The sequence below is a fragment of the Diadema antillarum genome, unplaced genomic scaffold (assembly GCF_040938485.1).
Source record: "Diadema antillarum isolate AM-2024a unplaced genomic scaffold, OU_Dant_1.0 seq00000531_RagTag, whole genome shotgun sequence".
In the NCBI taxonomy this organism is placed as follows: Eukaryota; Metazoa; Echinodermata; class Echinoidea; order Diadematoida; family Diadematidae; genus Diadema; species Diadema antillarum.
This window is the reverse complement of record NW_027271482.1, coordinates 776,650-793,991: the sequence shown is the minus strand read 5'-3', so window position 1 is coordinate 793,991 and position 17,342 is coordinate 776,650. Positions and strand designations below refer to the sequence as shown.

Below are 17,342 nucleotides of genomic sequence, written 5' to 3'. Positions count from 1 at the left end.
ATATGTCTGAATGTAATCTAAATGGACTTAGGGAGGGATTGAGGTCAGTTGACTGGTCTCCTATTTACAGTTCTAGAAATGTAATTGCGTCTTTTTAAATTTCTATGAATATTTCAACAACAAATTGTAATAGTTATATACCACTAATAAAACGATCTAAATCTAGATCAAATTATAGGAAAATACCAAGACAACCATGGATCACGAGATCTCTTTTTAAGTCTAAAAAAAGTAGATTATATTGTAGATACCGTAAATCCCCAAATGTTTCAAATAAATCTTTTTATTTTCGTTATCAAAATACGCTTACATCCACTTTACCTACAGCTAAGCAACAGTATTTCTCCATCCAGTTTGACAAATACGTTTGATAGAAAGAATACGTGGAAGGTGATTAACACAGCTTTAAAATCCACTGTTGTCAAAAATTCCCCAAATTCCATTTTTAAAGACCGTTGCTTAGTACATTGTAGATGATCCAGGGGCGTGGCGGATGTATTTAATGACTTTTTTATTAACCTGGTTTAGGGATCATCTTACTGATAGAAAGCAGTATGTTTAAGTTAGTGGTCATGGGTCCTCCATGAAATCAATTACATGTGGTGTCCCCCAGGGTTTCTTACTCGGCCCGCTATTATTCATCTTGTACATAAATGATCTCCAAAATTCGTCAGAGATTCTTTCTTTTATATGTTTTGCAGATGGCACAAATTCATTTCTCTCACATCGTAATTCTAATACGCTTATTCATATATTGAACAACGAACTGAAACTTGTTCAGTCCTGATTCATGCCAACAAGTTATCACTAAACATTGATAACACATGCTATATGCTGTTCCATAACTCTTTGCAATCTATTCCTGGTCATGTCCAAATTAATGACATTAATTTAACAAAGGTTAACAGTATTAAGTTTTTAGGACTGCATATTGATAGCGATTTATCTTGGAAATCTCACATCAACTTTTTGACCAAAATTTTATCTAGGAATACAGGAATTCTAAACAAACTGAAAGATTATTTCCCCACCAATATATTGCAAATTATATACTCAATTATGATTTCCCCTTACCTCAACTATGGTGTTCTGGCATGGGGTAACACGTCCCAATCTTTGCTTGACTCCCTTTCCCTTCTACAAAAGCGCGCTATTAGAATACACTGTAGTTAATGAGACTGGGTATTTATCTCATACAGATGAATCTTTAGTTTTTGGAATTGTCAGATTTGTTTCATTACAACCTAGGGATATTCATGTATAGATTATCCAAAAATGATCTTCCTGATATACTTTTTTCTGCATATGTTTGTGCATATTCTGTTCATAATTATCCCACCCGCCAAGGCGACCCGAACCATTTTTGCGAAAAAAACAAAAACAATTATGTATACAGGGCCGAAATACTGGAACGATCTCTCCGTAGAACTCGCAGGTTGTTTGTCATTGTCGACCTTCAAATACAAATTAAGAGGGAATTTGTTGAATAATTACATTGCGTAAGTCCATTGAAATTTACTTCTATCTTGTTTATGTGCCTTTTGCTGCTGTGTTGGTTGTTGTCATTAAAATCAGTTAAGACTCTCTGTTTGCGCTCTTAAATTCCTCCACACCAGTACCCTTTTTCGTACCGTAAGACTTCGGAACGCGTGAACAGCTGGCTTTGTTGTATTTTTTGTCAGTGCGGCTGGCTGGTAATTCAAATTCTTATCTTAATGTTGGTACTTGTATGCTTACTCTTTAGGGTTCCCGTGTCTCTTCCCAGGACTTGCATGTCGAATTGGACCTCGTTTATAGTGAGTGAAAGTGCCGGGCTCGGCCGCGGCCGAGCCCGACGTTCATTTCACAGTAAACGCGCAAAAGGCCAAATGCAGTACCAAAATCTGTCTCGCATTTGGCCAAGCTCTGGAGGTAGTCTCGGCCGCGGCCGAACCCGGCCTTTTCTCACTGTAAACGCAACCTGGGCCAAATGCGGTACCAAATTTAGTCTGGCTTCCAGATATTTTTGTTTATATCAGTTATTGACAAAGTTTTACTCTTATGTGGAGATTGTTAAACAAGAGGATTTTGTTGAATTGGCAAACCGCCAAAATCAGGCTTCTTTGGTTCATTTTGTTTTGATCTGTTCTGATCAAGTTCCTCCAGCTCCCATATGATAAATCCTTGTCCCTCCCTAAAAGCTAAAGTTTTCTACAAATGATATTTATGTTATTCATGACGCTCATGAGTATTGAGCAGATAGGTGCACTCAGGGTTTTGTCGGGCATTCTGGCCCTTGGCACAATATATCATTTTCTTTTCCACACATGGGGTTCCTCCTTGCGCACATTAGTCGTTCGCTGTTTGCTTACCATCACCACGTAATTCAGTGAAAACTTTGCAGCTGTTATGCCTCTCTGGCACCATCAAAATATTAGCCCTTTTTGTACGGAACAATTTCAGGTATAAAAATTACAAAATGTAGACCAAACTCTACTCTGACAAAAGAACGCGTATTGTGGTTCTTTAATCCCAGTTTGAACTTGCTGTGAAACCAGCTGTACCAGATATCTTGGCTAGAGTACGATATAGGCGTGCCAGCACTGAACCCTGCAAGATCGCAGATGTGGTTGAATAATTGTAAGACTACTGTTTTCTCTACATGCAGAAGTTTTGAACAGTAACAATCAGTGGAAAACACATGCCTATCTCAATCGTAATGTGATAGTGATGAAGAAAAGGTTGCTGAGATTACCCAGCATTACTCGTCTTAATCTATGAACACACTGATTGGTCATTTGGTTTATATGGATGGTCTTGAAGACATTGTTGAAGACACGATTTGGAAATTGTTATACTTGTATGTTTCATTTTCCTGGAATATGATGAAATTAAATAAATAAATGAATATACAATTGTACATATATACACATGATAAATATATAGGCCTGTAAATGATACGACAAGTAAATGCATAAATCACAAGTAACAACCCGCAGTTAACAAAAACAAAAAGAAACACAAATAAACCCCCTCCGAAAAAATACAAGCAAACAAACGAAAACTTGAAATAAGGTAACAGCTAATAGTCCAGGGCCCCGTTTTATCAAAAGATAAATTTAACGTTAAGTCAAGATAATCTATGATTAACTCCTCATATCAACTCTAAGTCCACTTACTATGATTAACTTCGAGCTAAGTTAAAATCCGTTTTATCAAGACACCCACAGTTGGAAAAAAATTTAACTTCCTCCAAAATCAATTATAAGTTTTCTGAACCGCTCCAAATCCATGATTAACTTAACAGGTGATAAATATTAACGTTAAGTAGAAACAGTCTAGGTAGACTCAATTGGACATAAGGCAATTTAAAGAAGAAAGATGACTGTCACACTTTCCTAGTCTAGCTGGGGTCTTGTCACAAATGTTTGTCTGTTAACTGCTCACTTTCTCTAACATTTAGTTGCGTTTCTTTCATGTAATAATGGTCTTTTCCTTGCATGAAATTCACGATCGGCACGCATTGCTTACGCGACTGCTGCACGCAAACGCCCTAGACAGCAGTCTCAATCCCAGCCTGCGCGCCCGGCGCCTCGGCCCGCCCGCAGTGATTTCTGCCGTGCGTAGGCCTACGTAGAGCTAGTTCGTCAATAGATACTAATTAAGAGTTTAGTAGGCCTAGAATATTCAGAAAATAAAGAGTTTAATTCTATAGCACCGAGTACGACAGTAACTTGAGATCTAAGTTAGGGCCTTAGGCTAACCAGATAGGCTTAACGTTAGGCCCAAGTAACGTCATGTTCAGCGAATCGTTTGTACTTACCGTATAAACACGTACGTTACACAATGTACTGCAGATTAGAGCGTCTAAGTCTAACGTGAGAATTTTGACATGTTGATGTAGACTTGCGATCTATTCATTTCAATTCAATTCAATTTATTTCACATCTTTCAAAAAAAACACACACAATGATAGACATACATGTATGTATAAAATGTACAGAACAGAACACAGAAATATACACAAAACAAGGCATAAACAGTACAAGAACAGTTACAGTGAAGTATAAACACAGTAAAAACAGTAAGATCTGCAGCAGATGTGTGGGAATGACAAAAGGCCATTGGCCTGTCAAAGGTCAAACCCTTGATGGACTGCATCTTATAAGTTTGCATTTTTAAGAATTGTGTTTAAATCACAGAACATATGGCCGATGGCCAATCTGCGCCGTAGAGGTAAGAACAAGCTACTGTATAGTCACCACACTCTCACAAGTTTCCATAATCCTACACGTAGTAATTACACACACAGGACTTCAGCCTATTGAAACAATGCATAGGCCCACACGACCTTCACCTCGGACAGTCAGTTACTGTACGTTTAGATCCATGTCAATGAATTGTACTTGAGTGTAAATATAGATTTACTGAGATCCTACGTAGTGCGCGGAATCTTTGCGATACGCGCGTACGCAGATTTTCGTCGAGCTCGAGATGTGCTAGATCTATCGACCTACTTTCTTCAATACAACGCAAAACGGCGTATTTTGCGGTTCTGTTGCAAACTTATACTTCTAATTCAGCGGCTGTAGCGCTAATAATACTGCGTCGCACTAGCAGACTACGCTTCCGTGGCCATGGCAAACAATCATGTTTTTGTTGTTTGTTTGTTTAATGTATCGTATCGTTTTTAAGCAGACAGTACCGGGAACCAGCCTCGTCCCGTGTTTTTTGTTTTGACTAAATCAATAATTAAGACATGGTGATGAGCTCTAACTATAATCGACTATTAAGTCTCTTCGTAAAACGGAAACTTGCAGTTGATTTAAAGTTATAGCGGACTTCAAGTTGGATAAAGTTAACGTTGATTTCACGATCAACGCTAACTTTATCTTGATAAAACAGGGCCCAGAGGTGCTTACCGCTTAATCGGAAGGTGTTCGGAGACAAGTTTTCCTCCCGTTTAAGCTGTGCTCCCGCTCAAGCGCTGGCTGATATCGGCCCATGCAAACCACACAACATGAAGCCCAGTATATGGGCATTACACTGAACCATGCACACTTGTCAAACCCGCCGTCAACCACAGCAACAAGTACATGCGCTCTACGACACGCAGACACAAAACGGCGATAAGGAAAGACACCCCAAAAGTTTGGCAAATGCATCATTGGAACACACCTTCATTCATTTGATTCACAAAATAAGCCTTTTAGAATTATAGTTTAAATTACACCCAGTCACGATGCCTACCCTAATAGTGCGTAGAAACAGGCAGCTATGCTAACTTCTACACGCTATTATAACATGTTAACATCATGTACATTACGACACTGATTGTGACGATCGTACGAACACATCTAAAATTTGTTCTCCCTAAATAAGGAATTTACTTTACTCTACCATATCCTGCTACTAGGCTCCAATTCGTCAGCTCATTTTTCCAGGTTCTCATCATGATGTCTCTTAGCATTTTTTTCTGCCTTGTTGTATACCCCTCTTGCTTCTTTGAAATTCTGTCTGTTCTCTTCTATGTTGCTTTTTTTTTCTCATTTGCTTGTTGTGCATGTGGTATTTTTTTCTCTTTTTTTTGGGGGGGGGTTACTTTATCGCTTCACATTTATATCATATTCTATGAGTTACAAAATGAATGTGCACATAAGCGTTGATAGACGACAAACCTTAAACATCCTCAGTACTTTTGCCAGACCACTCAGCTCATTTTTGATGAAGAGAACCATGGGGGCGTTAGTTACCACGTCCCACGATGACATGCGTCGCACAACAGCACGACGATCCTGAAATTACGAAAATGGTTAAGTGTGAATTCTACCGATTGTTGAGACGATGTTAATTTTCCCAGTGTTATGTCAAGTTAGATATTTGGCCTAAATATTTTTTTCAGTATATTGCCCGGAGACATATCCCGGACCAGCACACATGACTCTAGTTTTCCGAAAATGGTGAATGAAACAAGGACCCCGTTTACATGACAACGGGCCCGTCTGCCGGCCCAAGGTGGGCATAACATCTTGAAATTTGCGAGGTTTTAAACCAACGGTTTCCGCCCGGCCTAATTTAACACGTATATGTATTGTATCGAAGTGGAGCTTTACATCTATTAACAGATATTTTTCGGGTGGCATATACCTCGGGCACGTGTCTGTTTCACTCATGTCCATATGGAATCTGCTTAGAAATTACGCATTCAGTGTTAGGTAGAGTCTAACTTGTTCTGCACGATTTTTATCTGGGCCTTATACTTGCACAGGGTACGCGTCAAGGTACCATGACATATGCTCCTCCGATAATTCTCCGAAAATTGAGGAAACTGCTGCACAAAAAAATACTCCGCCGATATTTGCTCCGTCGACATCTTTCTTCGAAGATATCACATTTGTTCCGCCGGCGAGTGCTCCGCCGACTCTGCCGAAGATTGAATTCTCAATGAATTCATAGATGCCTTTATTGATGCTCGATTTTCTTTTGTTTTTTGTTTTTTTGTGTGTGTGAGACCAAAGATCCTTGGTGAGACTGTAATCTGGCAAATTTCAATATCATTCAGAAATCATTTTACACAATTGTTCTTTTAATCGATGCTTTAAAAGAGATGGAATTCGAGTATAGTCAATAGTAATAATGTAATTCATTCAAACGCTTCATTGGTTATACTATCAGAAAATGCTATAATAGATATAATTTAGTTACTTGTTCAAATTAACAATATAGTTACCAATAAAAGGGGACTAATATTTTTTTTTGCTTCGAATATCTCAAAAAGCACAATCTCTTAGCTCTTGCAACTTTCAGCACTTATGTTTCATTAGCTCAAGGTGCTACGAACTTATTGGTTTAGTGATCCCTCAACGGTGATGTCATTATGACGTCATTTTCTTAAATCACAACTTTGTCTTTAGCTCCATTTCTAGACGCTATTTTCCATTGAAAATGGGCAGATGCATATTTCATGTGACGACCTATATTTTCAAAATAAAAAAAATGTCCTATCGCTGTTGTACGCGCGCGTCGAAATTTTGAAATGCTCCAATTGGGGTTGGGGTCAGACTATTTTGCGCGAGCACACAATGTGCGCTCTGCGTCATTCGCGCGTATCTGCTCGTCCGTCAGGCTAAAACGATCTTTTCAGTTTAAATGTAATTGTTTTTTATTGAATTAAGAATATTTTTACAGAAATTCAAGTCTATCCGACTCGGGCTCGTTAAAGTTGAAATTCCATGCTTGCGTCATTGGAAATGTATATAATGCAAACGTTTGGGAAAATTAAAATTTCATATTCGTCTTTGCTCGTTAGGATGGACAATAACCCCAACATATTTTTGCATAATTTGAAGGCGGATGAGTAGGAAATGTCAGCTAATGGGTCTACAAGTCTTGCAAAATAATCTAAAGTAATCAAAGTCCTGCATGAAATGAAAAATTTGAATCTTTGAGATGATGTTAGCAGATTTCAAATTCATTCGAGCGTTCCTCTCTTATCCTTCATCAATTTGTATTCAAATTTCGGTATGCTGCAGCTTATTAGATTCTGTATCGAAATTATAAGGTAATCACTGTTATCCAATGACATGACAACATCATCGCGAAAAAAAAAAAATCGATTTTGGTTGCCCTTGTGAAATTTGACCAACTTATGTGCTATCTCTTTGCCCAACCAAATTCTAATGCCAGTTAATATGACTGTGTTAATTGAGTAGTAGTTCATTTATCTTGTGAATATCTTCCAGATTTCGAAGTGTTGTAGCTAATACTTTGAGCTGTCATAAATATTCCCTTTGCTCTTTGATTAGTTGTTTTCCTTACATCTAAAATTTGATTGAAATTGAAATTTAAGCGTCAATACAGGTATATTTTTGCAATAAGTCTCTTGTGTATGCACAACCTGTAGCTCATCGTTCGCAAGATACCATATTAAATTTCCTGTTCTTTGATGGACATCTAAAAAAGAATTGCATGGCCAATCGTCTCCAATTGCGAACGATGAGACACCAGGTGAAAACACGAATGCCATTATCTGTGACGTAGCCAAAAAACTCAAGCAGGAGCTATAATGAAATGTAACATATGTTTGAAAGTAGTACGAAACAAGAATGATAAGTACCAATGCAAATGCGGCAATGTGTGCCATGAAAATTGTGTTTCCGATGTAGATGCAGACAAATCGTCCTCTCGGACATGGTTATGCTCCTTCTGTATGGCAGCAGAGTTCCCATTTAACCAGACAGTAGATGATGATGAATTCCAGTGTACACTGAAATCTTTTTTTCATAGCAATTTTAACATTGATACCTCTAAACGTAGTGTTTCTATTGTGAATGTCCTCTCATTTGATGAAAAGGATATTGAACTGATGGCAATTTGGAAGATTTAGACAGCCCCTGTTACTATTACTTCAGTGACACATTTAATGCTAAAGCTTAGAATTTACAAATGCCACACACCTTATCATTTTTTCATTTGAATGCTCGAAGTCTTGCCTCAAAATTCCACCGAGTTCAAGATTACCTCCAGACTTTTAACTCATCAATTCAGTATATATGCATTCACCGAAACATGGTTTGACGAAAGTGTTGCTGCGATGTACAATTTAGCTGGATATAACTTTGTTCATAAAGCAAGAGAAAAGAGAGGCGGTGGTTGTTGTCTGTATATCCAAAATGATTTCGCCTTTAAAAACCGATCGGATCTGCAGTTTAATTCGGAGAATGTTGATACCATGTTTGTTGAGGTTGAACAGGCGTCCAGAAAAAATGTCATTATCGGCGTGATTTACAAAGCTCCAAACACCCAAACAGATGAGTTCACTGACATGCTACGCTTGTGTCTAAGTAAAACAGCACGTGAGAATAAACCATGCTACTTAATGGGGGACTTCAATTTTGATCTTCTAAAATATTCATGCCACGGTGGTACTACTGAATTTTTGAATGTGTTTAATTCATTCTGTTTTAGACAAATCATAACCAAACCCACTCGTGTAACAAATCATTCCTGTACATGTATTGACAACATTTTTACGAATGTAACTGACAAATCAATTTTTTCTGGTGTATTATACACCGATATTTCCGATCACTTTCCAGTTTTTCAGTTCACTCATGATGGGATACATGATAACTTTGTTAAGTCACCACGGGTTTCCACACAACTTTGTATTTCATCCCTTACTGAGGAACTTAAGTAAGTTGACTTTACAGCTGTAACAAACCAGTCAGATGTTAATTCTGCGTATGATACATCCATAGATATTTTTACCGGTGTTTGCAGGAAACATACTAAATCTAGACATAAAGATAAAGACAAGAACGGGCAAAGAAACCTTGGATCACAGCTGGTATTCCGCGCTCCATAAATACGAGGCAGAGATTGTATAAGAGATATTTAAAGACAAAACAGTTGTATGATCACAGGCGTTACGTGCGTTTTCGTAACAAGTTAACCGATGTTATGAGATTCTCAAGAAAGTAGTATTATGCACGTCTCCTGGAAACTAATCGAAATAATTTGAAAAAGATGTGGAATGTTCTGAAAGAGTTACTCGGTAAAAACACACACAAACCTTTGCCTTCTTTTGTTATAAAACATAATAAAAAAGTGTTTAGTGAAAATGAGATTGCCAATAGTTTTAACGATTACTTTAGTCATATTGGTAAAAATGTCGCCTCAAATATTGAAGCCTCAGAAAAACATTTCACATCTTTTTTTAGCTCAGATAATGTTATGTCATTATTTATGTATCCAACTGATGAATGTGAAATTCCAGAATTTTTTCCAGAATCGATGAAAGTCAGTAAAGTAGTTCCTGTTTTTGAAAGTGGTGATGTCAATGCTCTAAAGTCATTTCTAAAATGAAACGATCTATGTCCACAGGTACTGATGGTATTAACTCCAGTGTTATAAAAGATGTTATATCATTTATCTCGATTCCTATCACACATATTTGCAATTTGTCTATGTCAACTGGTGTTTTTCCAGAATCGATGAAAGTCAGTAAAGTAGTTCCTGTTTTTGAAAGTGGTGATGTCAATGCTCTAAGTAACTACCGACCTATTTCCCTTCTTCCAACGTGGTCGAAAATTATTGAGCGCATTGTCTATGATAGGCTGTACAACCACCTGACCACCCACAAGGTGCTAACGAACAAACAATTTGGTTTTCGAGCTAACCATTCAACTGAATTGGCGTTGCTTTATGCAACTGAATTGCTCAATTCATTCTATGATGAAAAGAAACTAGGACTGGGTGTTTACATTGACCTCAGTAAAGCTTTCGATTGTGTTGAGCATGAAATCCTTCTTTACAAACTTAAACGGTATGGTGTGAGAGGAATAGCTTATCAATGGTTCTCAAGTTATCTTTCAAACAGAAAACAATGTGTCCAGGTTAAAGATTCTCTATCTACTCTTGTACCAATTTCAATAGGGGTCCCCCAGGGAAGTCTTTTGGGACCTCTTCTCTTTTGATCTTTGTCAATGACCTTCCGAGAGTCTCAAAGTCACTCACAATGATACTTAACGCGGATGATACCACCATCTTTTTTGCAGATACAAGCTTAGATAGACTTTTGTCTGTAGCAAATACTGAGTTAGAAAAGGTTTCAAACTGGTTTCAAGCTAATAAATTGCAACTCAGTGTATCAAAGACTAAGTATATGTTGTATAATATGAAGAATAAAACTGCCTCTGCAGACGTAAAACTGAAATTCAATAACGATGATATTTCACAGGTTGACAATGTCAATTTCCTCGGTTTAAGTATTGATCAGAAATTATCCTGGACCAGTCATATACAATATATTTCCCGTAAGATAAGCATGAATATTGGTGTTCTGCATAAGCTACGTACTATGTTACCATTAAATGCCCTGCATGCACTGCACAACACCACTATATTACCTTACTATAACTACTGTAACCTCATATGGGGTCTTGCATCTGCCTACCTTTTAAAGAGACTAGTGGTGTTACAGAAACAGGTTATTCGCCTTTGCACTGGCTCACATTATCGTGCGCATGCACATGATCTATTTCGACGCCTCGGCGTCTTATCTCTGTCTGATTTGGTTTTGTACAAGACTGGAATTTTTATGTAAGTTTATTCACAATACACTTCCATCTGTTTTTATGGATTATTTCAAACGTTGTAATGAAATTCACTCAAAAAACATACGGCATCAATTCAATATTCATCCATTCTGTTTCCGAACAACTCGTGCCCAACAACAGTCGATAAGGTTTCATGGATCTAATATTTGGAACTCCGGAATTCCGGAAAATCTTAAAAAGCTGTCTCTGAACAATTTCAAGAAAAAATTTCGATATGCTCTAGCCTTCTCCTCATTTTAGTCAAAATAGGAAATTTGAATTACATTTCTTTATTATGTATCTTACATGAGCTGCAATCGGTAATGTCTTCTCGTACTATTTATACGTATCTTTGTAGTCTCGTTCTATACCTCGTTCTGTTTTGTTTGCTTTGCTTCATGTGATGTTATTTGTTTTGTTTTGTCCTCTGTCTTAGTATGTTTTATTCTCTCTATGTTCCCTTGATATTATTGGTAATTTCTGTTAATTTCAATTTTGTGCTTGTTTTAATATGCTTCATTCTCTCTGTGCTCCTTTTATCATTTGATATTATAATGTTTACATTGCAATATGTGTATAATTTGTTTTCAAGGGTACATTCTATTTCAACAAGCCTCTGGCTTTCTTAGAACTGGGCCTGCTACATTTTGTAAACATTTTATATCGAAAGGATTTTTATTACTGAATAAATGTATGAATTGAATTGAATTGAATTGAATTGTCAGTGAAGCCGGGAAAGCTGCCACTGGTAGGGCAGTATGTTATTGGACTCCCTCGCTCCTCCACTCACAAGCTATTTCAGGGCCTGTATGACTTTCGAAGGATGGCAATGACAAAGAAAAAAAAATTATTGGCCCTTACATTGACTCCAATACTGTCTGGTTGGCTCGGAACAACGTCCATGTTGTCTTCCTGCGTGCATGTCGTTTCTTACACATCTTTTGGTTCAATTAATTCTCTCATTTGACGTCACTTTATCCTCTCCTTTTACATTTCAAAGTAAAGCTTTTCTCTCAAGTGATGAGTTGTGTTATTTTTTTCAAAAAGCCTGTCTTCAATTCGCTGGTTTTGCTGCGGTATTTTAAAGAAGGTTTTGCCATCTCATTTTGCGCTATTATTTTTGTAACGTGTGTATCTCGTAATCATCGGAGTATTGGTACTCTTTAATTTGTATGCTGAGGTATTTAGCTGGAATTATGATCTGATTGGAGTGGTTGTTAAAAGGGATGGTCATACTGGTGGAGATGGGGAATGGGTTTTTAACTTTTTGCGAGATACTTACAAACCAACTTCGAAATAATACAGAGCATACCATTATAACCGGAATTCAAGTTTATTAGATAAAAATCGATTTGGGAATGGCTGTGACATACAAAAAACAAGGTAAAACAAAGCTATCCTAATGAAAGTTGAGTTCTGCTTTTCAGTATGATCGCTCTATTTTAGATATCTCAGCTATTGCAAAACCAGTTTTCATCAAATAAATATTGATCCCCTCTTGGAATAACATCCTCTTTCGTATTTTTTGCAATCATTTTCAATTCATATTTCATAAGAGGTTTCTCACTATCTCGCCAAAAATGTTAGAAACCTGATGCTAGGTTTCAAACAAAACTACACAATCCCTTGTTTGGCAAAGGACGCATTCTTTTTTTATTAGCGATTGCATTGCTAATTACTACAATGCTAGTGTCAAAGTTGGTTCGCTGAGCACGCGTTTCAGCCTTTCGTTTCTCTTCTGCCACTCTTTTGGTTTTTCCCTCCCCGTGAATGAAGAACTACAGCAGCAACAAAACACTTCATACTGCAGCAAACCAGTACAAACCAGTACTATGTGCTGATGTAACAACCAACATATCTACCTCTCTTAAGGTAGCATAGTCTTAGTAACTGATAACCAGATAGTGAAAGTGAACGCTAACATGGTAATAATCGGCAAAGTGCTGGGGGGGGGGGGGGGAGGGGTAGGAGGGGGTCAGTTAAACAAAAGAATGTACCTCACGCGGATTCTTCGAGTTCCAAATAGAATATAAACAAAACACGTGGCTACTTCATGAACTCTCTTTGCGTGGGAGCAGCGACGAAATGTCTATGAAGCTGTTCAACGAATGATTTCTTATGATTATTTTGCAAAGTTAAGTTGCTGCAATATTGGGATTCATGAAAAAGAATTCTCGGTGTGTAACGTAGATGAATTTGACCTTAAAAGTTCTTACTGATGACAGTTGAATTACAATGGCCATCTCATTATGGCATGAGAAATTCAACATTTCAAGATTTAAGACTTAATAAAAAACATTACAAAAAAAAGATCGGAAGATTTAAGAATTTTTTATTTCATTTTATTATTTTACTTGGGACCTACCTAAACATCATCTTGTTATCATTATCACTGCGTTTTCGGATCACGTAACCAATGAAACATTAAAAATGAATCGATGGCTTATGACCCGAATTTACCCAGTTTTCATCTCTTTTTCATCTCATTCATTCATCTCATTTGATAAGAAGGAAACAATAGTTGTGCAAAGTAATTTCTAAATGACATCTTGATGTCGCCAGACTAACACAGATTCACGAAGACTTTATGAAAAGCGAACATTATGATTTGAAAAGCACTTGGGAATTCAACAGAGAATTCAATCATCGGCGGATCAAATGTGTTTTTTTTTTGGAAAAAAAAAACTGTGAGAAGAGCGATTGTCGGCGGAGCAAATGTGTCACCATGAGTCAGGAGCAGCGCTAAGTGCGTGGAATAGGAATTCTATCCACTTCTCTGTAAAGGCGGTGTTGTTTTTTATATAGTTATAGGATATTTGTAAATGATGTATTCTGCGAGCTGGCTATCTCTCACAACTCTGTATACTTGTCAAGTTTATCTAGTAAAATAGAAGTATGGAAGTATATGAATATAAATATATATCTTGCAATTTTCCACGTGTTGGAATTCGAATGTTGTAATTATAAGAAGAAAGAGTCTCAAGTACGCCATGGATCCAACGAGAAGTTTTTTTATTACAAAATTTCTGTCTGCCTCAGACCTTCGCCACTGATGAAGGTCTGAGGCAAAGTTTTGTAGTAATTAATTATTGTTTTATAGTAATAAAATTAATGCCCTGTCACTGACCAGGGACGCTTACCTGGAAGCATTAAACTGCACATTACTTGAATATGAGACCATTCTGAAGCAAATAATTTTCACACAAGAATAGATATATGATGTACTCTTAAATGAATCCCACAAGGATTGGAACAATCATCCCTCAGCATTCTCACTGATTCCCACTGATCAGTTACTAGCCATCCCCTTTAATATGATTAGGATTTATCAGCCTTAATCTTTGTTTCAATGAGCTGTTACTGCTGTTACTTCCGAACTTGAATCATGTTTATCTGAAGGGAGTTTGTAATGCGAAGAGTATCTAGCCTCTTTCTCATATTTCTCAGAATCTTTCTCATTCTCTATTCGTCTGTTGTTTCGCGGAGGCGATCCAAGTTACCCATAATAGCCCAGTCAATATGACGAATTTGTGTAAAAGGCCGAAGAATTACAATGCAAACGTCTTAGATCTTGGATAAACAGCCAGTCCCTAAACTTGTACAAGCTGTAGCTATCTCCTCCTCCATTCTATTGTTATCATACTGGCATCAATTGCAGTATTATGGTAGACTGGACAAAGATTTAATTCTGCTATCAGGCAACAAGTCACTGGCCTGACGTGATGCTATCTAAGCGGTGATATACGCACAGATGATATGCACTGCAGTGCTCGCGAAACTATATCTATGGGGAGCAAAGTGCGCCGTAGGAAAATTCTGTCACGAAATCAATTATTTCGCTACAAAATTAACTACTGCAAGTGATTTCGTCACGATATTAGCTGCTGCCCTTTATTTCATCGCTAAATATGTAATTTTGAAATTCTGATATTCAAGTGTGAATTTCGTTTAGGCTGTCAGTTACAAACTGTAACCAAGTTTAATTAATTTGTATATCCCACAGATATGGCAACAACTGGTACTGAAGTCCTACATAACGCAAAATCATTATTTGTTTGATGACGGGTCTTTGGCCCGCCGCCTGCTCTGAAACACACATGGTTGTTGATATCATGATATTATTTTGGTTATTCTTCGTGCTTCTGTCAAGTACGGATGGTTTAGGATATTAAGTGACACCATCCCGATTTAGGTGGAAAAACGTACACTCGTCATACACGAATCACACTGAAATGCAATGGTTTACCGTTAACATGCAAAACATGCAAAAACAAAATATCGGCATCTATTGGCAACAAAGTCTTCCGTAACACAACATCGTCGTTCATAGTCAGTTCTTCGTTGCCCTAGCTGCCCAATTAAACTTTTACATATTTATTGTATAAAGCCTTAACTTTGCACATGAACTCTCGATGCCTTGCAAGTCAGGTTGTTTGGCCAGCCCCTTGTCTTTTGCTGTTCTATTTTCCATTTGCTACTCTGAAACACATGGGCCCGTATTCTACTGTAGATCAAGGTTTAAACCCATTTTAGACTCACCTATGGTTTAGCTAGACCCGAGGTTTAATTTGTATTCTGCTGGCGAGGTTTAGTTAAACCCAAGTCTATTTCGGGTTTAAATTAAACCCGAAATAGTCTTGGGTCAAGCCACGATGGTGCCCTCTATGGAAGAAGAAATTCTCCCTCTCTGAGTACTTTTCTCTCCACAAATCCACTTAAATTTATTATTGGCAGTGTATCAGTCACATGAGCGTGACTTTCTTGGATTTTGAATCGTTTTTACGGGTATTTATGTAGAATAAGGGCATGCTGTATTTTTGCTTGCGACGACTCGTGAAGCACTGTACATTACTGTACAGTTTGTGTACGTGTGCGACGCACATCACAGGATACATGGTACAACGGTATCATATTCCTGGCTAGCTAGCTTTGAATGCTCAGTACTAGCAGAGCCATCGCGCCGTGCCGGCCGGCGGCACGGTTGCTGTGTGCGCTAGATGGGACATGGCTTTTTATGTCGATTGAATCGTGAATTCGGAATGGATTGGCGATTGATCAAACCAGGACTTTGAGGTAGGAAATTGAATAAAAGCTTTTCTCTTAAGATTGTCGGTTAATAAAAATGGAAACCATTCTTAAATTTAGAAATAGATACCTAGGCCTATATCAACCCTGTCTCGATATTACTAGAAGAAGTAGATTTTACCTACCGTACCACACTAACCTAACTTTTAATAGATCTAACGTTAGTCCTAACGTTACAATAATGTACTCTAGCTATTCGAATAGGTTCTACTAACGTTAGTAGGACCCTACTCCTAGTCCTAACGTTAGTCCTACGATCTAGGTTCTTGATCTAGTAACAGTTAGTCTGTCTATGCCAAATCGACCTCAGGCTCAACCTAACCTCTAGTCCTACATTGAGTTCTTGGTCTAGTCTTCAGGTTATTTTCATCGTAAAGTCTAGACTAACTACAGGTAGTACTAGGTAGTAGTATTTCTAACATTTAGATCTCGAGTCTCTTCTAAGTGTACAAGTACTAGATCTAACATGTTCGTACGTAGTAGGCGTATCTCATGTGTACTAGCGTGTGGCCGGCAAGCTAGCTGCTGTACGTATCCAGGCAGCCACTCGTTTAATTGTGCCATTGCATTGGCATTGATCTGTGTGCTGGTACCCTTACCAGTCATCGTTAGACTCGATTTAAACTCGACATAAACCTCCTCCTGGGTAGGTTTAATTTAAACCCAATTTAATTAATTTAAACCCAATTTAGACCACAGCTGGACTTAGTAGAATACAAATTAAACCTGGGTTTAAACCTGGGTCTAAACTGGTGGTTTAAACCCAGGTTTAAACCCCCCAAAACCCACTTTACACCCAGGCGTGGGTTTAAACTCGGGTCTAAGTTTTTAGCAGAATACGGGCCATGGTCGTTAATACGAAACATTTTTTCACCCTTATCATGTCACGTGCTACAGGCCACTTTGGTTTGGGGCACAATGTATGTACCATCCTGACCGCAGTAGAAAAGCTTATCAGCCATTCATAATCTATTTGAAAAGTGAGGGTAAACGTGTACAACATATTCCATACGGTATCTCTTGGCAACAGAGTCTTACGTACACACCATCGTCGTTCAAAGTCTGTTGGTCGTTGCCTTAGTTGCCCCATTAAACTGTTACATATTATTTATAGTATAAAGCCCTTGACTTTGCACAAGAACTCTCAATGCCTTGCAAGTCAAAAATTATGTTATATTT

At 37.8% G+C, this 17,342-nt stretch overlaps 1 pseudogene; it reads right to left on the bottom strand.

Annotated features, from left to right (window-relative positions):
• The window catches only part of LOC139734517 (tryptophan 5-hydroxylase 1-like), a 152,616-nt pseudogene that overhangs the window by 101,882 nt on the left and 33,392 nt on the right, over positions 1-17,342 (bottom strand).